Here is a 24,714-nt window from a genome sequence, read left to right on the forward strand (position 1 = left end):
TTGCTCTATGAACGAGGAGAGGCTCCGAAGCCAGGGGGCGTCCTGCAGGGCTCCTCGCTCAGACCAGTGCAGCCCTCGGGGCGCTCAGAGCCCTGCCCTCCCTCCACTTCCCCTCGGGGTGGCTACCTCAGGCTCGCTCCCAAAGCGGCTGTCTGGCCTCAGGCGACATTTGGCGCCTGGTCTCAGGCGAGAGGTGTAGGGAGAGACCCAGTGCCTCACACCCTTCTTCTCAAGAAGAGCAGTAGAACCTCGGCGGGGAGGGCAGCAGCGGCCAGGGGTGACAGCAGCGGCGGGGCACGACCGCCGTTAGCGTTAGACGTTAGCGCTCCGCCTTCGCCTGGCAAACCTTGCGCGGGCTCCGCTGCCAGGTCACCCGGGGTAGGGCCGGGCGCGACGTCACAGAGCCGCCCCGCCCCTCCTGCAGCGGCAGGTTCCCAGGGTCCCGCTAGGGCGCTGCTGGCGGAAGCTGAAAGCTGCTTTTGGCTTTGCTGTTGGTGGAAGGATCAGACGGCCTGGAGGGTTAAGGACAGAGCTGGGGGCCTTAGGAAACCCGGGCTGGGGGCGTTGGGGATGGGACGGAATGTGTAGCCATTGACCGTGCGCTTTTGTGGGTGAGAGAGGAGAAGTGGAACTTGATCTTTTGGCTTGTGGAAAGTGGACAGGTGAGAAGTCCTGGGGAATCATAGTAACAACACTTCTTACAATGCGTTTTTTGGTGCCAGGAATTGTTCTAAGTGCATTACACACATGTACTCATTTCATCCTTACTGTCACCCCATGAGGCAAGTACTATTGTTATCCCCATTTTTACAGATGAGGGAACTGAGCCCAGAGAGGTTAAACTTGTCCAAGATGTCAGCAAGTGATAGAGTCAGGATTTGAACCTGGGTTGCATGGTCCCAGATACCTCACTCTTGACCTTATAATGCTAAGAAAGAGGGATGGAGCGGATAGGAGCAGAACCTGAGTTGCCTGGGGACAACAGGGAAAGATAGACAATCTTTACTGGATAGAATGTGGTCACTGTGCCAGGGCACTTTTACAAACATGATGACATCAAAGTCTCACGGTAAACTCTGAAGGTAGATATTACCTTCGCTTTGGAAATAAAAAACAGGCTCAAGGCTTCGAGTAATTTTGCTTGTGATCAAACAGCTGGCAGTAGGGCCCAGTGCCCAGCTTGACTCCAGGTCTTCTGATTTCAAGACTGTGTGTGTGTGTGTGTGTGTGTGTGTGTGTGTGTTTTGAGACAGGATCTTGCTCTGTTGCCCAGGCTGGAGTGCAATGGGGTGATCATGGCTCACTGCAGCCTCAATCTCCTAGGTCTAAGCAATCCTCCCACCTCAGCCTCCCAAGTAGCTGAGACTACAGTGCTTGCCACGATGCTAGGCTAATTTTTACATTTTTATAAACAAGGTTTTGCCATGTTGCCCAGGCTGGTCTTGAACCCCTGGGTTCAAGTGATCCACCCACGTTGGTCTCCCAAAGTATTGGGATTACAGGTGTGAACCACCGCACCTGGCCTCAAGACTGTTCATTTTAAGCACCCAAGGAGGCAAGAAAAGCCCCATCTTTCTCTGCTACACCCCTTGTCACTTCACACCTATTTTAAAGGTGCCCATTGCATCATCTAATCCTTCAGTCCATTTATACAACAGGTGTATTAGTCTAAATCGATAGATCACCCAGGGCCTTCAAAGCTTTCTCTGGTTGTGAGATGAAAGCCTTTGTCTCTCCTTAAAGCAATTTTAAGCATCAGTGAACAAGTGGGAGAACTAGATTTTTGAGTTATGCATGCAGAAAGCTTTTCACAACCTGCTGTCATCCATTTGTAAAGAGGCCACTCTGCTGGCATTTGTCAAAATTCTACAGGTCCTTGCACACCTGGAGAAACCTGGATGATCTGGGAATGGCCACTGCCCATAGGACAAGATCTAGGGATGAAAGAAACCTAGTCACTGGCTATCACCTGCCTTTCTGAGGCCTCTGTGAAGGGGCTGCCAGGTGTTGGTATAGGCATCTGACCAACAGGACATGCCTTAGGATGGAAGGGGGAGGCTGGAGGCTTGAGGGCTGCAGGTGCATCTTCCAGGATAACAAGAATGCTCTGGCCACTGGGGTCTGTTCTGTACATGCACATGGGACAAAGGTGTGCCAATCGCTTCCTGCTTTCATGCAGAGTAAATAATGCTGACAGGAATGAATAATAATGATCTTTGTGCAGAAGAAGGGGTTTTTCAGACAAAGCACTAGCAGCTGGAGAGAAGATGAAATAGAATAGAATTTTAGTGTAGCAGGTTAAACACAAGGGAGGAATTTCATGGCACTGTCTGACTGAGGTGGTTTGATGTCTGTCTGTAGGAGGCCAGGCTGAAAGCATAGGTTAGATTATCCTTGATCTGCTGGTCAATAAATATAACAGGATACAGTCAGGAGAATATAATTTTACAGGGAAATGATAATAACACAATTCAGGAAAGTTGCTTTCTTCTAAAACAGAGGTAAGATTAGAGAGGGAGGAGCACATAGATGCTACTGGTAGTGGTCTAGCTCTTGGGGTGGATGGTGGGTTCATGGGTGTTTATTATGTTTCAGTAAAAATATCTCTTAATATTACAATAAAATCTTTTGTTACATAAAATCTTTTATCAAGTAGGTTACATTGTTTTCTGCTATTTTCTTGTACAAACGAATATTGACTACATCCTTTCTCATCATTTCCCTTTTTCTACTAGATAATTCCCGTCAACATGAAAACATGCTTCTCCCATCATTTTCCTCTTCAGCTTTGACCCTTTTCTCTGCTTCCCTTTATTGCCAAGTTCTTTAAAAGAGTTGTCCATACCTGCCACCTCTAATTTTTCTCTTCTAAATTTCTTTTGAATCTACTTGAACCAGGCTTTCATCCCCATCACTCCACTGAAATGACTTGTGTCAAGGTCCCCAATGACATGCTGTTAAATCCAACATCATCTGTCAGCCTCGGCTCAACTTATCAGCAGCATTTGACCCTGCTGATCACTTTCACATGCTTGAAACCCTTTCTTTCCTTGGATTCCAGGACATCACACTCTTGGTTTTTCTCCTTCCTCATTGGCTGTTCTTTCTCAGTCTCTTTTGCTTGTTCTTTCTCCTCTCCCTGACACTTTAATCTTGGAGTGCCCCAGGATTTACACTTGGACTTCTCTATCTACATGCACTCTCTTTTTGATCTCATCCAGTTTCATGTTTTGGATATTACATTTATGTCTTCAGCCCTAATCCTTCCCTAAACACCACATTAGAACATCCAACTATCTACTCTGCACCACTGGATGTCTAATAGCCTTCTCAGACTTAACACACCCCAACTGCACTCCAAGATTCCTCTCCAAACCAGTTCCTCCAGGCTTCCTCATAGCACAAAATAGTAACTGTAAATTCCAGTTGCTCAGGTTAAAAACCTTGGTATTATCCTTGGCTTCTTTTTCTCTCACACCTTAAATCCAATCAGAGCAAGTGTTATTGGCTGTATCTGCAAGTCATTCAGAATTGGAGCACTTCTCTCCACTTCCATCACCTTGGTCCAGGCAAACCTCATCTCTTACCCAGACCACTACAATGGCTTCCTAACCCATCTCCCTGTTTCCGCCCTTCCCTTCCCATGGTTGGTTCTCATCACAACTGCCGGATCAAATTATTGAAAACCTACGACTGATCATGTCATTCCTCCGTTTAGAACCCTCAGTGGCTCCCACCTTGTGCAAGTAAAAGTCGAAGTAACCCACAGGCCCTTAAACTCTCTGAACCCATCATTTTCTCTTTTCTCCTTCCTCACTTCCCTCCAGCCATGCTGGCCATCTTATTATCCCTCAGAAAGGCCAGATCCTCTCCTGCCTCAAGACTTGTGCACTTGCATTTCGTCTGCCTGGAACATGATTTCCTCAGGTATCCACATGGTTCACTCCTTAGCACCTTCGGTTTTGTATCCAAATGTGACTTTCTATGGGAGTCTTATCTGACTCTTTTAAGTTGAACACCAATATCCCTTCCTACTCTTCCCTTGCTTTATAGTCAGTACATGCTATGTACTTTTTAATTTTTGTTTTATTGATTTCTCTATATTTTTTCACCGGAGTGCATGGGATTCTGTTTGTTTTAGTCACTGCTATATTTCGGGAGCCTAGAACAGAATGTGCACATAATAGGCACCATCAATATTTGTTTACTGAATTAAATTCTCCTTTTTTTCTCTCCTTCCACCTTGCTTCCCCTTCCTTTCTTCCTTCTTCTAAGAGGCCCTTCTGAAAAATGATACTTCAGTGTCCTTCAGCTTTGCATGTTCAGTATTTTAGGGACTAAAGTTCTGTGTGGCCAAGTAACCACAGGTCTGGCACCAGAGAGTGGGAGTCTTGACTGTCTTCTCTACCATCTCAGCCTTATAATAAATATGCACTGTCTCATACTAGCTATGAGCTCAGAAAGTCAGTTCTCCCTATCCTGTGTGGTTTATATTTTGGCTCACTTTCCCCAGATTGTAAGTGTGCCATTTCATAGGAGGAAACTGAGAGTGACCCTATCCCACCTGCTGCTTGGATCATGGTGAGGCTGGGGCTGAGCAGTGATGATGGGTACACCATACTCAGGACCTTGGCTCAGGTTCAGCACAATTCTGGGATTTAGCTGTGGGGTGTGGTTGTTAGACTCCCCGTGGAGCTAATCTACCTTGTGTACATAAACTCCTTTCACATATACATTTGTTTTCTTTTGCTGCATTGCAAATTACCACATACTTAGCAGCTTAAAACAACACAGATTTATGATCTGTTTCCACAGGGCAGGAGTCTGGGTAGAGCTTGGTCCTCCACTAAGGGTCTTGCCAGGCTAAAATTTAAGTGTTGGCTAGGGCTGTGCTCTTAAAAGAGCCTTAGTATCCTCTTCCATTTTCATTGGTTGTTGGCAAAATTCAGTTCCTTACAGATGTAGGACTGAAGTCCCTGTTTTCTTTCTGGCTTTTGGCCAGGGATTGCTCTCAACTCCTAGAAGCCACTTTTACATTGTAGTTCCATGGCCCTGGAATGTCAGTTTACAACACTGATGTTTGCTTTCTTCCAGGTCAGCAGAGGCATCTGTTGTGTTTCTTTTGTCCGTTTGTTAAGGCTCACCTGATTAGGTCAGATCCACCCAGGATAATCTCCCTTTTGACTAACTCAAAGTCAACTGATTAGGGACCTTAATTACATCTGAAAGTTCTCTTTGCCACATAATATTAATCACAGGAATGATATCTCCTCATATTCATGGACCTCACCCACACTTACAGGGATGATGAGATTATACAGGGCATGTACACCAGGGGGTAGAAATGTTGGAGGCCATCTTAGAATCCTGCCTACCACAATATGCCTCTTTGTGAAAGAAAATGATGGGGAAGGTCCGTCATCTCTCTTGAGTTGAAACCATTGGGACGACAAGTACAGGTACTCATTGTGGTTCTGAATCCCCTCCTCTTCCTGCTACCTCTGTATGTAGTCTTTTTCCAGAACCTAGAAGGGCAACACCTCCTATAACCACTCAGTTATGAAGAACAAACCACAAAATTTCACATAAATGAAAATGTCTACCTAATCAAAGTCTACTTCTTTAAGGACCTGAGTAATTGGGGGTAAAAAAAGGAGAATATTTGCCACTGGGAAGTGGGGTGAGTTGTCTGGACACAGTTCCTTCCTTCCTGACACCTGTGTCTTCTGTGGCTGCTCTGATTCTCCTTAGGACTCCCAACTATGCTGTGTGGCACCTTCACATACATTAGAGAAAGGTGGTCACTCAGGGGCAGACATAGCCCCTTGGGCATATGGGCTGATAAGTAGGGTAGGAGCTGAACTTCAGCCCACTCTCACCCCTCAGAAAACTGCCTGGTTTTCCTGCCTCCAGAGCCTTCTATTTCTATCCCACATTATTCATCTTCTAAATATGCACAACACTCCCTTGCTCCCCACCATCACCATAAAAAAAAAAAAAAAAAAAAGAGAGAGAAAAGAAAAGAAAACCTCCTCAGTCTTTGGATTTCTCTCTATCTTCCCTTCATGAGAACTCCTATCCTACTATGGATAGAAGTTTTCCAGCGAGCTGTCTGCGTGGATGACTCAAATCTACACTTAAAGTCTCAACCTCCCTGCTCAACTCAGTCCCTTGTCCAAATGTCCTGGACTTCATTCAAACAAGTTCACAAAGGGCACACCATCTTCCCCAGGGCCAGCCTCAGACATTCATAGTGTTGTCAGTGGAGACATCCTCCTCCCTCTTATCCCACTACAAACCTAAGAATCACCCTTAGGCACTCCCCTCTGCCTTTCCTCACACATCCCATAGAAGGTAAGGGCCTTCTCACCTACAGACCCCGTGCCTTTGTCCATTTCTTGCCAGTCTCACTGCTCCACACTGATCTAAGCCCATACCTGCCACCTCTAGAATGTAAGATACTAACATCGTACATTCACCCTGTGTTTCTACAATTTTCTGATCATGGGGTCCTCCGTTTCCTCTCCCAGTGGTTCTCAACTTGGGGGTAGTTTTGCATCTCTAGGGTATATTTGGCAATGTGTGATAACATTTTTGGTTATCACAACTGGGAGTGGGCTGCTGTTAGCATATAGAGGGTAGGGGCCAGGGCTGCTGCTAAACATCCTACAAAGGAGAGGACAGTCCCCCAAACAAATAATTATCCTACCCCAAATGTCAGTTGTGCTGGGATAAAGAAACTCTGACCTATGTCAATTCCTCCAAACTTCCTGAATGTTACAGCCTTACTCTTCTTAAGAAAACGTACTGTGCACATATTGCCTCCTCACTGGAAAAAAATTATTTCCCATTTCCTATATGCACATGTCTACTTCTGCTTAAGATGATCTCCCCCTTCCTTTTCTATGCCAATATGTCTTTCCTTTCTCTTAAGGCCCGTAGCAAGCTCTCCAGCCTGTGTGTTGGGCTAGTCTCCATTTGTCCCGCTAGGTCCATTCTGTAGTCTTCTCTAACCTAGTGTCTGCACCAGAATTGTATCTCCTGGGCTTCCTTGCTCTCTAGTAGCTGGTTGGATTTGGCCTATTGGCGGTATCAACAGGTGATCAGACATTGGGTACTTATTTCCCAGCTCCCAAAGTGAGCTTCTTGCCTTGCCTCCATAGACTCAGCTACTGTCTAGCACTCCATTTTCCATGGAACCAGTTCTCATTGGCTCCAATAACATCATTTCCTGCCTTGCCCTTTCAGGTCTAGGGGTGGTTACGGCTTCCACAATTGCTAGTCCCTAAGTTCACCACTGTGATTGATTCGCTCAACTCTGCCCATTCTTCAGTAAATATTTCCTTAGTTAAACTCTCTTGAGTATGCCATCTGCTTCCTGCTGGATCCTCAATGATGCTCAGTCACTTGAGGATTTTCTCTTCTCTTGGCTCTCATACAAAACTTACGGTTGGGACCACTCCTCTGTCAATCAGCATGTACGCCTTGATATTGCTGTGATCCACTTACATCTAGTATTTTCATGGTTTCTAACCATGTTGCAAACTCCTGTGGGTCAGGGCTATTTAATACAACATTCCCACTCTCTTCACATAGTGTCGTGCTCAGTCAATGTTTACCAGCGAAAATAATAATAAAATGCTGGATAAGGGACGCTAAGTAAAACTGGGGATTTCTCTACTGGCTTCCTTCCTTGAAACCCGTATTCCCTCCCTTCAAAGCCCCTTGCTGCATTATGCTATGGCTGGTCTGCAGGGAGCAAATATTCTGTGTGCTCCCTACGTCTAAAGCCTGCTGCTGCATCGTGCCCAAACATGTGCTTCATAAATGCCTTTCTGTCCCACGATTCACTTCAATGAGTTTTTATTTAAATATTTAATGACGTAAAAAGTGGTGTAAGTGCCTCCTTAGGGAATCCTGGTAAAGTATAGGGATATAATCAAACGTTTTGCAAATTGTACTTATTTATTTATAACTCTAATTTTAAAAGGACCAGAGTTATGAAATTATGAAAGGGATGTTCACATTTCACAGAAATGTTATCCTCAGGAATGAGGGACAATTATTCCTAGGAAAAAGGGGCAATGCCAGATCATTTCCTAGAGTTATTGCATCTTATCCATCAGTGTTGTAATGGTTTTTGTGGGAGCAATTTATAAAGCGTTTTCTTCTGCTCTCTGCCAAATATGTTTCCATCTGCCTAATTCTGCTGTGAGGGTCTCTGTTTAACCTCAGGGCTCTGGTAATTTTCATGCCAAAAATCTACACCCAGAGTCTGTTTCCTCTTTACCAGAATGATGAAGAAGATGATTAGAGAGGAATAGTAGACATTTTGGTTCCTAATCCACCTTGATAATTTCATGGAAAGGCTTGGAAAAAATGAAGCTGAAATATAGACTAAGTGACAAATCATGTTATGATTTCTGTGGGCAGGAAGCACTTTTGCCTTCTTGGACCTTTTCCTCCATTAAGAAAATGAAAAATCATATTTTATGACTGTTTTGAAATAATGGCAAATACATGAATATAATATGTCAAAACATTTTGTGTAGCCCTAACAGTATTTTGGTCCCTAGCTACTGTGTCTCCTGTGCCTAATGAATGAGTTGGCCCTGTTCACAAGCAATGGGAAAAGAATGTAGCTTAACTCCTTTCTCAGGGTCTAAAGATACCAAGGTTGCAATCTGTTCTGAATGATGGCTGAGTTGGGAGGTTGTAATCATAAATAAGACAAATTCCTGTTCTGCCTCTGAGAGGCTTTGGGGGGCTTTGGAGGGGTGGGCAGCTGTGGGCCACAAAGCTTGGCCACCTCCCAGATGTGGGCTGCTCATCTCTTCACCTTGTCCTAGAGTGACATCACCTTCTCCCTATGTGACAGATAGTGTTACAGTCTCTACTCTGGGAGGTCCAGGGTGACTGTCCCCATTCCACAGCTGGGGAGCCTCAAGCATGGTGAGGTGAGCCTGCGTAGCTTGCTCTTCTGCCTTGATTCAGATTCTAATGCCTTGCTGCTTTCTTGGCAGCAGGAAGGAAACATCTTTAAAATATTTTTTTCTGACTATAAAAGTGATACTGGTTTATTATGAAATTTTGAAAAATATAAGAAGTTGAGAGATTTTTTTAAAAAACAACAGCTCCCTTGATCCTACCTCCAGGAGCCAACAACTACCAACTGCTTCATAAGGTTGTATAAATGGGCGCACCATACCATGGGTGGGATAGAACCATTTGACCTCCTGGGAACCAGCCCAGGAGTGCCTGTCGTTGCTGCTATTTCTGCCTGATGTCCCCTCAACTGTAAAATGGCTGGACTTTATAATATCCTCCCCTCAAATGCTTACAAGCTATAATGTTAACTGGAAAAGGCAGGTTGCAAAATGTTTATACAATATGATCTCAAGTATGGAGAAACATGCCTAAAAAATTGAGGAAGGTAATAGATAATTATGTCAACAGTGGTATTAGCTGTCCCTCAGCCATGGGAGCTCCTGTATGGGTGAGGAACAGCTTTTTGGGGGGATGGTAGCTTTCCAGCACCACATAACATCCCCTAGAAGACAATTTTATCATTTTCCTTTGAATAAAATTGCTCCTGTTTGCACTCCTTGGAAGAGGGCAAGAGGAACCGTGATGCCTTCATGCCTGAACTTCAGACCTTTGGAGGTTGTTGTCCTCTTTCATCTCCTCTTCCCTGTGTCCACCCATGAAGCAGCAGTTTCTGCAGGTTCCTATTTGTATTCGAGGCTGGCAGTGGGTTTTCCCAGCTATCCTCTTGGGAACATGAATCCATTCTCTGCATAAAAGCAAAGATACAATTAAAGTTACGCATCAGAGAGCAATGAAGGAAACTAACAACTCCACATTACCATGGAGAGGATGCTATAGAACAAGGTCAGTTTCTGCTAGGAGACTCTTCTTACTGTTGCCACAAATGCAGAAGAGCAGCTCCTGGTGCCTCTGCAGCCTCTCAAGCCTGGCTTATCCAAGAGTGATGGGCATCTGCAGGCAAAATATTTTGTCTTCCTCAGCGGCTTGATCCAGTGTTTGACCATGTTTCCCTTAGCTCTTACCTACATCTTGCTTACTCAAGTCATCATCCCATGTCTGTTTTCCCTGATGAAGACAAGACAGAGAACATTGGCCTATGCATCCCCACAGGATAACCTTCCAAAGCTTGATGCTGGGTTTCTTCTAAATTGTCTATATCAAGTCCTGAATGTTGGCATACTACCAGATTAAGGAACTTTGAGTCTAAATGGTACAGTCAATAATTTAATTCAATAACTATTTGTTTGAGCATCTACTATGTGCTAAGCAGGAAAGAAATAGTCAAGGGGAACACAGTCTGCACCGAAGTCATCAGCATGTGCTACATCAGGTACTGTGTTCAAAGATCCCACGTCCTCTTTTGGTTTTTAAAGTGAGCTTTGAAATCAGATAAACTTGGGTCTAATTCATTTTTTGCCACTTACTTCTTCTGTTACCTAAGCTAAGTTACTCAACTTGCATGCGTCTCAGTTTTGTTACCTAAGAAGTGGGGATGATAATACCTATTTCACAAGTTGTAGAATAGATAAAATTATGTGAGCAAAGCACAGTTCCTAAGGTGGAAGTTACTTTGCAAATGTTGCTCCTTCCTTCAGGTTTTATAATGATTTGGTTATGGGGACATCGGAGATATTGAATGTCATATAAAATTGGTTTTCAATTTGAAAATGTAAATTTTTACATGTATTGTTTACTTTGTGGATTAACGATAATTCCAAATTGGCTTCCCACAAACTCAGGTTATGACTTGTCATTTAATATGCCAGTATTCATTTGTTTATCCAACAAATATTTAAATATCTTTTATGGCACAGTCAATGTATATGTGGGGAATAAAAGCTGCCTTTGATATAAGCTTGGTCCAGACACGATCAGGAAAGGAAATCTGCCATGAAGAAAATCCTGTATGGAAGGCATTTTCAGAACAGTGAAAGATGGGTTCAGAGAAGCACAGCTCCCAGCAGAGATACTCCTCAAATGCTAGCAGAAAAAAACCCTAACAAATGCCTGACTGCAGAAGAATCCTGGGAGCCTGGACTTGCCTCTCATTCTTGAATTGCATTTATTCTGGGAACTAAGCAGAGTGCTGTGTCAATCTGCTATGAGGGAGGCAGAATTATAAATAGAATATGTGCTAGAAATAGAAAATGAGATGAAAGATGGCATTTTTTGGGCTTTCACGGCTTCCCCCCGCCCCCCGCCGCCCCCCACCTCCCTCAGCAGAGGGAGAAAAGTCATCCAGTTTTGGTGAAGGCAAAAAATTCAGAAGCCATCATTCCAAGAGCAGTGGAAGGGAGGGAGGAAGTAGAAAGTATGAAAGTGGTGAAAAGTATAGAAGTGGGAAGAGTTGAGTGAGATGTGAATAGAGGGTTGGGAGGGTAAGCTGGCCTCCTGGGCAGATGAGAGGAAATCAAAGAGAAAACCCAGGGCTAGGACACAGAATGAAGATTTACCCAGCTGGAGAGAAACTTGAAATAGCAAGATAGTAATAACACATGGCCAGACAGGGATTGCGTTGGAAAAGAATTAAAAAGCTTAAACCCTAAAAATGGAATTAGGTGGGAAGGCTAATGTGACTGTGAGACAAAAGACCGAGGCCTGATCTGTAGCATTCCCAGGTAGCTCCATTTACCCTTTTCCCCAAAGCAGACCTTGACCTTCAGCTTTCAAGGTGAATATCTTCAAAGGTATTTTTGAATCCGTAATGAGGTGTCTTTCCATCAGGTATGGGAAAGGGTGTTCTAGTTATGGTTGAGGAAGGTTTAGTAGGAAAAAGTCTTGAAGTTGGAGGTGGGTTCTGGTCCCAGCATTGCCATCAACTAGATATGTGACCTCGAACAAGTCACCTGACTGGCCTCTGTGAGCTGGGTTTGGATATCATCTCTGCCATGAACTGCCTGTTTACTCTTAATTTATTTACTTCCCTTATCTGCAGGCTTTCACAACTTTCTTCCCTTCAGCAGAGGGAGAAAAGCCATCCATCCAGTTTTGGTGGAGGCAAGAAATTCAGGCACCATCATTTCAAGCTAAGCAAAAGGGAAGGAGGAAATAAAAAGTATGAAAGTGGTAAAAAGTATAGAGGTGGGAGTGAGATGTAAACAGAAGGGTGGGAGGGTGAGCTGGCTTCCTGGGCCTTCGTAGCTAGTCTTCATTTTTTTTTTCAAATCCGCAAAATGATGGGTATTAGACTCTATGTCTTAAAAGCTGCTGCCTGATGTAAAGTTCCACACTTTAATACTTGAATGAATGCTTAGGGTGAGAGAGAATAGTGACCCCCTAACTTAATTTGTTCTACAATAGGAAACAGCTCTCATGGAGGTCATTCAGCTGAGATGCTGGATGAATTGACAGCTTTAAGTCCTGCTGTAGTCAGAATATGTCTCCTCTTCACCTGGCAGAGAGCCATGCCTTCCACCATTGCTCTATTGCAGGGGTACCAACTTTGGATCTGTGCAGCTTGAGTGGGGGAGCTCCCATAGTGTTTGTTCCCACACAAGTGTTTTTAGCAGCTACCCACCCAGAATAATTTGGGAAGAAGGCCTATAGATGCCGTAAGATGGAGGTTCCTCAAGGAATCCTCAGGGGAAATGTTGTAACAGGACTCTGCCGAAGAGATGAGATGCACCTAGTTATCTTGTAAGTAGAAGGTGTGGAACTGCAGGTATGGCTCTGCTTTGTTGCCCCCAAGTGATCAAAGTTTTGCAGCCCAAACAAGGATTTGGAGAAATCGCAGCTCAGAGAACACCCAAGTACGTCAGTGTTCAAAAGTGTAGTATGAAGTGGTACTGCCCAAACTCATTAATCAGGAACAGTCACGTGGTATATATAGGAACTTGCATTCTTTTACCTTACAAATTACATTATCAATTCACCTGAATGTGATAATGTGTCCTCCCATTGATCCTTGAGCTTTACTAAGGTAGTTTCTTTGGCCAGAGTTCCCTTGAGGTCGCTATAAAGAGAGCTCAACTTACCTATGGAGATTCTATTGCTTCTGCTCTGTCTTCTGCTCATCTATTTCTCAGCCCTGAAGGAACTAGTTTGCAAAATACTAGTAAGGAGATAATGTTGAATCTTGTCTGTCTTTATAACTTGATCTAGTAAGGTACTCCTCAAATAGCTCAGGTAATCTGACCCAATATGGTCCTGATTTTGCCCAATCACATACACTCTGTAAATAGATATGAATTCAGATACTGGGCCACTGGGTCACACTGTCTGGGGGACATCAGTCTCGGAGGTTAGGAGTCCTGGCCGGGGAAACAGGAGACTCACTATCCTATCAAGGATTGTATACAGCACACCCATATCTGGAGATGAATGTGGGTCTTGGTCAGAAACCGTCCTTGTGGGAAATTGAGGGCATTCCCAGTAGGCAAGGTGTCCTCTCTGCTGGGGGTATTTTGTCACAGTGACAAAGTGTGGTGTTTTGCAAAGCTGATTGACTACCATCATCTCTTAGAGGGAGGTAAACCCATCATAAAGATGGACTGATGGCAGGGTCAGACTGACTATGGCTTACAATTGGAGTTCTGTTTGAGTAAGGGTCTTTCTTTCTAACTCAAACAGAAGTGCAACCCTGGACAGGTAGCATTAGCATCATCTGGAAGTTTGTGAAAAAGCAGACTCAGGCCTCATGCCAGTCCTACTGGATCAAAACTCCATTTGACAAGATTCCCAGGCAATTTGTATGCCCATTAAATTTTAAGAGGCCCTGGATTAGGGTGCTTCTTTTGAAAAGGACGTAAATATCTGTTCTAGAAGCCAGTCATTTACACTGTAATAAGACAGCTTAATCAGAATACTTCTCATTTATCCTTTAGCTAAAATATGCCAGAATGGGAATTTTTGTTGCAAGGGAGGGAACGTCACCAAACCCCCAACTCCTGACCACTACTATAACTTCAGCTCTTACCATGGGGATCTAGCACATAGTAGCATAAACGTATCTTTGGTTATTTGGCTGAATAACTCATTCACAATGAGAAAGAGTATGTGGTTTTCTGTTTTTCAATATTTGACATATGCTGAGGTGTGGTAGAATAACAGACTACCAAATTTCCACGTCCTAATCCCTAGAACCTGTGAGTATGTTACCTTACATAGAAAAGGGGAGTGGAGGTTGCAGATAAAAGTAAGGTGGCTAAGCAGCTGATTTTAAGATAGAGAGAGTGTGTCCTGGATGATCCAGGTGGGCCCCATATAATCACAAGCGTCCTGAAAAGTGAAAGAGGGAGGCAGAAGAGAAGGTCAGAGTCAGAGAAGGAGATGTGAGAAGGACTAGCGCTGCCCTTGCTGGCTTTGAAGACAGAGGAGGAGAGCCATGAGTTGAGAAATGTGGGTGATCTCTAGAAGCTGGAACAGCCAAGGAAACTCTCCTAGAGCCCTCAGAAAAGGACACAGTGCTACCAACACTTTGATTTTTGCCCAGTAAGACATGTGGTAGACTTCTTACCTACCGAACTATATGACAATAAATTTATGTTGTTTTAAGCTATTAAGTGTATAGTAATTTGAATGGCAACAATAGAAAACCTGTAAAGCAGGAAACAGCTCATTTGTTTTGAATATGAAAAACAGACAAAAATCTAGAATTATATCGAATTTTTTTCTTTTTTCTATCTTTTGGAATTCAGGTGTACATGTTTGAGGTAATCCTGCTTCTCAGGTCGTGGAATATTATCATTTACTCATAGAAGAACCAAGCTTTCTGTGAAACTTTTTTTTAAAGGTTTATTGTTTTTTTTCCCCTTCATCTATCATTCCTAATCCCACTGCCCTCCTCCCATAGGCATCCACTCTAATACATTTAATATAGTTCTTCCAATCCGTCCAACAGATGTTTATTTAGATATATAAGCGTCCTTACAAAAATATACAAGGCAGCTTTATGTGTGTGTTTGATACATAAATGGAATTGTGCTATAAATCCCATTCTGTTATTGCTTTTTTTTCTTTTAACTCCATTTTTGAGATCAATCCAGGTTTCTAAATGAAAATATAGTTCATTATCCTATTGTATGCACATACTACATTTTACCTGTACATTCCTTAGAGATGGACACCTAGGTTGCCTCCAGCAGGGTGGTAGTGAAGCTTGTTAGGAACATCTTGTGTTCCCTGGGAAGAATTTCCCCGGGTATATACCCAGGAGTGGGCTTGGTGGATTTAAGGTGCACAATTGTCCTTCAGAATGGCTGCACCTGCAGGGGGTGAGGACTCTCTTTCCTCACCTTTTTGCCAATGCTTGGTAATATCTGACTTAAAAAGACATGTTCTCTGGCTGTTGCAGCCACCAAAAAGCCAGGGTACAAAGGCAAGGAATTATCTGAACTGCCTTCCCAGAGGATCATGCATTTAGGATCTGACTCATTGATTCTTTTCCTTAATTTTGCTCTGTACGTTTCTCTAAGAGGGCTAACCAGTGTCAAGGTTTGATAATATCTGAAATGGTATTCTGGCGCCAAAGTATCATCTCACAAATTATTTAGAAATTGCAAAGAGAAAATATACTTTATAATCCAGATATCTGGCAGTTAACCACATGATCAAATTTAGCATCACTAACAGTAGGACAACTAGATATATACCTCTTGCTGTGATATATTATGAAGTACACAACATCAACTATGAAGTGTTTTTTTTGTTTTTTGTTTTTTTTTTTGAGATAGAGTCATACTCTGTCACCCGGTTGAGAGTATAGCGATGCAATCATAGCTCACTGCAGCTTTGACCTCCCAGTCCCAAGTGATCCTCCCACCTCAGCCTCCCTAGTAGCTGGGACTACAGATGTGTGCCACCACACCTGGCTAATTTTTATGTATTTTTTTAGTGACGGGGTTTCGCCATGTTGCGCGGGCCGGTCTCGAACTCCTGGGCTTAAGCAATCTGCCTGAAAGTGCTGGGATTATAGGCGTGAGCCACTGTGTCCAGACTATGAAGTATTCTTGCCAAAATTGATCAACCTAAATCTAATCAAGCTTCTAGGCCAGAACTGTCCAATAGCAATGTAATGTCAGCTACATGTAATTTAAAATTTTCTAGTTGCCACCAAAAGCACAGAAAAGAAAAAATAGATAAATTGTACTACATCAAGATTAAATACTTCTGTGCATCAAAGGACACAATCGACACAGACAAAAGATAAACCACTGAATGGGAGAAAATATTTGCAAATTGATATTCATAATATGTAAAGAATCTTTACCACTCAACACCCACCAAAAAAAAAAAAAAAAAAAAAAAAAAGATTAAAAAATGGGGAAAGGACTTGAATAGACAGTTCTCCAAAGAAGATGTACAACTGGCCAATAAGCACACGAAAAGACTAATTACGAGGGAAATGCAAATTAAAACCACAATGAGATCAAACACATTAAGTTGGCTATTATACAAAGAAAGTGCCAGATGCAGTGATCCCAGCTATTCAAGAGGCTGAGGTGGGAGAATCCCTTGAGACCAGGAGTTAGAGGCTGCGGTGTGCTATGATCATGCCTGTGAATAGCCACTGCACTCCAACGTGGGCAACATAGCAAGACCCCATCCATAAAATAAAAAAAAATAAAGGCAACAAAAAATAACAAGTATTGGTAAGGATGTGGAGAAATTGGAACCCTTGTGCATGCTGGTGGGAGTGTAAAATGGTATAGCTGCTGGGAAAAATGTATAGAGACAGAAAGTAGAATGGTGGTTGCCAGGGCTGAGGAGTTAGGATTCTACTGGATGCAGTTTCAGTGGGGTAGATAAAAAATTCTGGAGGTGGATGGTGGTGATGGTTGTGCAACAGTGTGACTGTACTTAATGCAACTGAACAGTACATTTAAAAATGGTTAAAATGGTACATTTCATATTATGTGTATTTTAGCACAATGAAAACAGCTGTAAAAGGCATTCTTGAAACAATTGGGGATATTTGATATTCTGGAATTATTATTACTTTTCTTGGGGGTAATAATAGTATTTTGGTTATATAAATTATATAAAAACAGTATAATGTCCTTATTCTTAGGAGAGGTCTTCTGGACTATTTGGGGATAAAGTGCTCTGATATCTATGACTTACTTTCAAATGGTTTGGAATAATTAAAAGCAGAAAAACGAAAACATTGCACACACACCACACATGCAGATAAGCAAATGTGGCAAAAGATGAACAGCTGGTGAATTAGGAAGGGGGTAAACAGGTATTAATTGTTTCATTCTTATAATGTTTTCTGTCTCCTTGAAAATGTTTACAGAAAACATGGGGCCAAGAAAGGAGGAGGCCAGGAGACTTCAGGAAATGGTCAAATCATGTCCCCAAGTAGGGGACATGGTCTTCTTTGTCTTCCCCATAAAATTCCTAAGGATGATCCATACATGCACAGGGAGCAATGACAAAGGAAAGGCGCTCTTCTTTGAGCTTGTGTCTGAAAGATAAGTGCCTCTCTTTGCTGAGTGGTCTAGAGCATGTGGCCTAGGCCAGAGGCTTACCTGTGCCTCTCTTTCCCCCTAAGCATAAGCCCAAGTTAGAAGACTTTCTTCATGTGACAGATCCCAAAAGTGATAAAAGTACCACAGCAAGCATGAGAGAAGAGAACTGAGAATCAGACAGCATCTTCAACAATGCAGAGGGAGGAGGAAGAAAGGAGAGTGGCAGAGAAAGCATACCACCTTTTACTGAGTGATGCCCACTCAGTGTGAGAAATCTCTCCATCAAGTTGAGGTACAGAGTGAGGGGCATGGGGAGAAGGGAAGATGACTTGAGTTTCTTCTTTTCCCAGAGGCAAAGGGTAGATGAATTGAAGCCCTTAGATAGTAAATATGAGAAGGCCACACTCCTACCCCTGTAAGTATTTCTAGCACCGCCATAAATGATGTGGAGGCCATTGTTTTTAGAGAAGCTGCAAAAAGGAGAAGCTCCAATTGGAGAAGTCAGTATCTGGTAAAGCAGTACTGTTGCTGACCTCTCTAAGCCTGCGTCCAGCAACCAAGACCTCAACTAGAAGGGGAGGTGTTGTGAGCTATAATAAAATGCTTAGGCATTTAGAGGGAAAATTATAAGTACCAATGATGACTTTTGTTGACAGCCAAAGAATCACATGATGTAAAATTAAAAGAAGCACAGCTTATCTGGAGGAATCATCTACTACCTTTCCTTTTCTTTAACTCTTTTTCATAACCTGACAAAAAAAGAGGTTCAGATAATAGGAATAATTCAGGTCCTGTAATTTGGAGTATTATGGAGACAAAGTAACTGAGATTACTTTGGCATAAATTATTGGCATCATCACTCCCAATTTAACCACTCTGTAAACATTTTATAATACAGATGAGCTCAGGGAAGGGCCAGGGTACAGGTGAGATTTGGGGATAAGGGAACACACAGTAGTAATCTCCTGAAGCAAAACTGGAAACCTCTGACTTCCAACTTAACTGGATGTTGGATGAGAGTCTCATGCTGAACCAGCAGAAACTGAGCCACTTACAACTTTCCTTGCAGCTTCTCCTAAACTCTTGTCTTTTGCAACTTCCTGAAATAATCAAACCATCCTTGGTGCACAGTTAAAACTACTTCCTTTGATGCCTCACTGTATCTTTTTGTAAAGGTTTAGAAAAGAGGCAATACCTTTAGCTGAACAGTTGTTTGTTTCAGAGGATATTGACTTACTGCATCTGATCAGGAATTAGTTTATCCTATCTTCCTATTACCACTCCTCACAATAACCTAGTGTCAAGGGACTTGGCATGGTGAGGGGGTGAGGCAGTTGTAAATATATATTTTAAATATAGACTTTGTCCCTACCCCTGGATTTTCATGTATCCCCTGGAGTCTCTAAGGGAATACGGCTTCTCCAATACTTTCTCAAACAGCTGTTGAGAATCATTCTTTGTAGTGAGAGATATTACTGATGTGGAGCCAGGAGAAAGTCTGATAGCCACAGCAGCAGGGGAATGAGGAGAGGGTGGTTGTGTGTGTCCTCAGCTCAGTTATCTTCTTAGCCTGGGACTGTGAACTCAAGCTCATGGGCAACACAACCCTGCACCTCAAAAATACCTGGGACAGTTGCTCAGTGAGTAGTGGTACGTTTAACTTCCTTCCAATTCGGATTTTCCCATCTGGAAATATGGAGCTAGTGTGGCAAACACTGAATGCATATCCCTCAGGCTGCCTTACCATTTCAGTGTCTTCCAGACATCTTCCATCTGCCAGGATTTGCATCGTGGTGCTTGAGGACTTCACCTGGAACCCTGGAGGGTCACGAGGCCTTAAGACACATGGCAGTTCAGAAACACTGGAAAATTAACTGTCCTGTCCCCCAGGAGCATCCCTCAACCAATGAATGGTGGGAGATGAGGTATAAATATCCCAACAACCTCATCCCTTGAGTGGAATAATTCTGAGGTGTGTGTCTTAGACTGTTTCCCAGAGTTTCTCTGCAGGATTAAGCTATAGTTGTCCTCTGTAGTTGGCTTAATAATTCACTTTTTATTGGCTGTCATATAGATTCCTATTTAGTAGGTAAGGAAACGGAAGTTCCGATGTTTTCCCAGGATCACTTGGTGGTACATCCCTGCAGGCCAAGTGGAACTTGTAGCAAGCGGCACAAGCTGGGGACTCTTATTTTCTCTACATGGACTGAAGTTTCAGTAAAGACTCAGTTAACACGTAGATTTTTCTAAGACTTTGGGGTTTGAAAGGTCACTGGACCAGGCCAGAAAAGAGGAAGCAGAGAACATATCAATTCTTAGAGTGTGATATGTGAGATTCTTCCAAATGCTCTGTGGTCTGGGCTTATTGCCCCATATAAGGTAGATGGCATCCTGGATAAGATCAGGTCTTCTAAAGCAGACTCGGGGTTGGAATTTTTGCTCCATCATTTGCCAGCCATGCTACTTGGGGTAAATTACTTAAACAGTCTGAACCTTGGCTTCCTCATCTGTAAAACAGAGATAATAATAATATTTCTTATGTGGCCGCTGTGAGGATAAAATTAGATAATGTACCCAAAGCTCTTCACACAGAAAAGCCTTCCCCTGCTGGATCTCTCATGTACCCCCTGGATTTTCTAGGATAGTGTGGCTTCTCCAATACCTTCTCAAACAGCTGGTGAGAATCACTGTTTGTAATGAGAAATATTACGAAGTGGAACCAGAAAAAGTCTGACAGCCTTTGCAGCAGGGGGATGAGGAGGAGGTGGTTGTGTGTGTCCTCAGCTCAGTGGTAGGTGCCTGGCGTGTGGTAGGAATGAAAAAGAAAGAATAGTAGAATAGTAGAATAGTATCCATAACTTCTATTTTTTGGCATAAATTAACAATTTAACAAAATTTAACAAAAACTAGACATCATTTTTGTTGGTGCTTTACCAGGAACATTGCTCTTTTCTTTTTTTTTCTTTTCTTTTTTCTTTTTTTGAGACGGAGTCTCGCTCTGTCGCCCAGGCTGGAGTGCAGTGGCGCGATCTCAGCTCACTGCAAGCTCCGCCTCCCGGGTTCACGCCATTCTCCTACCTCAGCCTCCCGAGTAGCTGGGACTACAGGCGCCTGCCACCTCGCCCGGCTATTTTTAGTAGAGACGGAGTTTCACCGTGTTAGCCAGGATGGTCTTGATCTCCTGACCTCGTGATCCGCCCGTCTCGGCCTCCCAAAGTGCTGGGATTACAGGCTTGAGCCACTGCGCCCGGCCACCATTGCTGTTTTCTAATGACTTCCGGTAGTAGTTTGTTATTATTTTTTCGTTTTGGTTTTATTTTGTGTAAAAGGACTAAGTGAGACGCGTCTTTGCAATTTTTTTCTTTCCAACTGACTAGTCAATGCTCCTTTGAACCCCAGCCCACCCCGTGAAAAAAAGGAAAAAGAACAAATTGAGAACTTATGAAACCACAACCTAGAAACCTGAATGTTTTTCATTTTAGCTTTTCTTGGAAAATTTTGATGAAAAGCCTGTGCTGTGGTTTTAAACGGCATTGGGATGCCCGTCTCCTGTCCTTACCCCTAAGCTTCTGAACGTGATTTATACTTCCCTATTTTAAGCTAGTGCAGATTTATGAGACTTTAAACACCATGGTTGGAGTTACTGGAGGTTTAAGGAGATTAAGCAGGTCCAGCAGCACCTGGAGGTGTGTAAGTTGTTTAAAAGATTTATCGGCATTTCCATGTTAAAATTCACTTCTCAAGGATTCTCATATCCTGGAACTTTATCTATTTCGGGCAGAGGAGTAAATTTTTAGGATGTTTCACAAATGGAGGAAAAAACTCATCCCTCTATCACTTCTTGCTTTGTTTTTCCGGCTGTACCTCTGCCCCCTCACCTCTCTATCTTGCATGTCTAGCTGGGGTTTCCCTTCTCTCTGTTCCTGTCCTCTCTCAAGCAGTTGGTCTCAGTGTTCCTCTATGTTCACGGACTCAGCCTCTGACCCAGGAACCTAACAACAGCCAGCGAGAGCCTGCAGCTTTCTTGCCTGCCTGGGCTCCTTGTGGTCCAGGGAGGGCTGCGGTGGGTGGGAATGCCTGACACAGGGTGACAAATCTCTGTGTTTACACCAGAGGGAGCAACGACTCCGTGGCTGAGAGGGGCTGGCTAAAGTCTGGAGTTTCCAAATGTCCATTCAAGGCAAAACACACACAATTCCTTGGCAGTTAAATTTAGGAGACTCTGTATTGAATAACCTTAAAAACAGGTTCAGGGCACAACACAGGCACACCATTTTGTCATATTCTACAAATACTGGGGAGAGCCAACATTCTTCTTATTGCCAATAATTATGCTCATGAGCCTCCACGTCTTGCCTCTCACGTTTCTTCCATGTCCCAGCTCTGCCCACCCTGTCAAGTCAGTGTGGATGTAGGGAACATGAACACATTTTAATATCAGCCTGAACCAGACATTGCTGGGAAGGAAATTAGAGAAACCATTAAAAAGTCAAGTAAAAATAACTTGTGAATACATACTCTATGGTTCCATTTATGTGATACCCTAAAAAAGACAAATCTAATCTGTAGTGACAGAAAGCAGACTGATGGTTGCTTGGGGCCAAGGTAAGGGCAGATTGGCTAAGACAGCACAAGAAAACTTTTTGTGACGTTAAAGTATGCTATGCCTTGATTGTGGTGATGGATGGACAGTTATATAAAGTTGTAAACACTCACTGAAATGTATAATTAAAATGTATGTGAACTATACTTTGGTTTTTAAATGTCTCTGTTGTACATTCACACCACCCTTTACCTCTATTAGCACAGACAATAGGAAGCTGTGTATGAATCTTAGAATGCTCCCCAATCCAGGGGTGGTTGTTCAACCAGCCTATGCCGTGTATCCATAGAGGGTACGGATAATCCAAAGCAGCAGATAAAACACCTAATTAGTTCTAATTGACTCTGGACTTTTTCTGTGCATTTGCATTCCCTGAGTACAACCTGACTGACAGGAGCAGGGAGAGTAGGCAGCCAAGAAATGTGGCAGGGGAGGCCAGATTAAACAATTACAAGGGAGGGACAATGAAAGGGTGACTGACCACACAAATGATAAAGAATTGTTGACTTTGTAATGTGAACTGCATATTGCGCAAAGCAATTGGTGAGGTGGAGCAGATGTGCATTAGAAACGAAACCAACCACCCGGAATGGTCATGGTCTCTGGATAACAGGGGAGCTTTATCGACTCCATCTTTTCCACATCTCTAATTAAAATTTTGATATTACTTAAGTCAGGCACACTGCTCTATTCATTCCGATATCTGAATATCCATTTTAAAGTGGGCTAGGCTCACCCAGAGGATGATACAACTAAATTAAGAGATGGCGTGAAGGTTTAGAACACTGGATTTTTGTCCCTGTTTGTGTGACCTTCTGGAAAATCACTTGTTCCTTTATTCCCCTATTCAATAAAATTATAGAGCACCTATTATAAACCAGGAAGTTCTCAAGACATTGTTGACATATTGCTGTAGGTGTCATTTTCCTCATTTGTAAATGCTCATTCTGGGATCCCTGGACTATCCTGACCACTCTGCTAATGGTGGGTAGTGATGGGGTCAGGCTCTGGGACCTTCAGTGCTGTGTCTCAATGTTGAGGCTGCCACAATATAAAAGATAAGACTCTCCAACTTCCTTGGTCTGTATCTTTTTAAAGAGTGGCTCCAGATCACTGAAAGCAACTTTGCCATAAAAATTCCATGGAAATAAAACTAAGCATTTTAATTTTATTTGTTGAAAATCTGTCCTTTGAAAACCTCTTAAGACCATTTTAAAATTAATTTCTTATTGCTTCAAAGCAGAAACTCACAGATAGTTAGGAACTAACATTTGATATAGTGCAAGGCAGTAAACTAGGGTTTTTGTCAGGCCTTTCTCCCTGATTTGCAGTGTTCCCTGGCACACCCACCCCCTCACTAAGCAAAATTTAGAAGTCAACAGACACAAAATTGCTTCTCCCTTGAAATCTTCCTCACACTTATTTTCAAGCATCCAAGATATACAGGCTCTTTTCAAGCATACTAGATCTGTTCCCTCCCAGGTCATCAAATCAACTCGCACAAAAGAGTGATAGAGTGAGTTTCTATTTCTACTCTGTCCATTTATAATGTGTGACCCAGGGAAAGTTCCCTAACTTCTTTGCCCCTCAGTTTCTTCATCTGGAAGTGGGGATAACAATATCTACTTTGAGTTGTTGTCCGGTTTAAATAAAATAATGGATGTGAAAATGCCCAGCCAATAGTAGAAAAGCAATGGTGGTAGTTATGAAAGCCTAGCAGGGGTGAAGGCTGGAGATTAGAGAGAAACGTCTGCCATTGAGTGAGAGGTACTCCACTTATTCTTGGAATGAGGAACCAGGACTTTCAGTCTTTGTTGAATAGGTGGCTCCTATGGAAGGATAGGATCTTCAGATTATTAAGCTCAGAAGTGTGTATTATCTATCTGGGAGGACTGGCATTCTAAAAGGGGAAATATGTCATCCATATGCCAAAAATGGGAGGGCCCAGCACCCAGCTATAGGGAGAATGAATATGGAAGAATGATGAAGAAAAAGTCAGCTCCAGTCCACTGTGGTGGCCATATCAGCAGATGCTGCCATCAGATTACCTCCACATTCCCCCAGGAAAAGTTGACATTTCCTGGTCCTTTCCAGAGAAGGCACAGTCCCACCAACAGGTCAAAATTAGTATCACAAAGAGGACTGAGAACCTGAAGATGGAGCATGCCTGCTGATCCAAGAACAACAGACAACTGGCTCAGGCTGTGATTAAAGTTGGTTGGAATTCACAGCTGGTAGAACAATGACCACATTAATGAACTGAACTTTGACTTATCCTCCTGTTCCAAAGTCCTTCTTCTTCCCTCCACACACACAGCCAACTCTACTATGGAGATTTATGGTGTTAGCACCTGGAAGTGTTGGATGGCCTTGATTGCTGTTTAATAAACTCTAACATATGTGATTTGAAAATACAGTTACAGGATGCAAACTGACTTTTAATTGCTAAGAATGCCAAATAAGAACCAACTATATTGTAGAGCTCCACATGGGCAGGGACAACATCTACCTTTTTTACTGCTTTATATCAAGCATCAAGCTCGGTGCATCTTTGGTGTCCAACCATCCTGGTTTGCCTGGAGCTCTCCCAGCTTCAGCACTGAAAATTCCTGTGTCTCAGGAAACTGCTTAGTCACAGATAACCAGGGATGG

This window comes from Chlorocebus sabaeus, chromosome 22, assembly GCF_047675955.1.
Source record: "Chlorocebus sabaeus isolate Y175 chromosome 22, mChlSab1.0.hap1, whole genome shotgun sequence".
Lineage (NCBI taxonomy): Eukaryota > Metazoa > Chordata > Mammalia > Primates > Cercopithecidae > Chlorocebus > Chlorocebus sabaeus.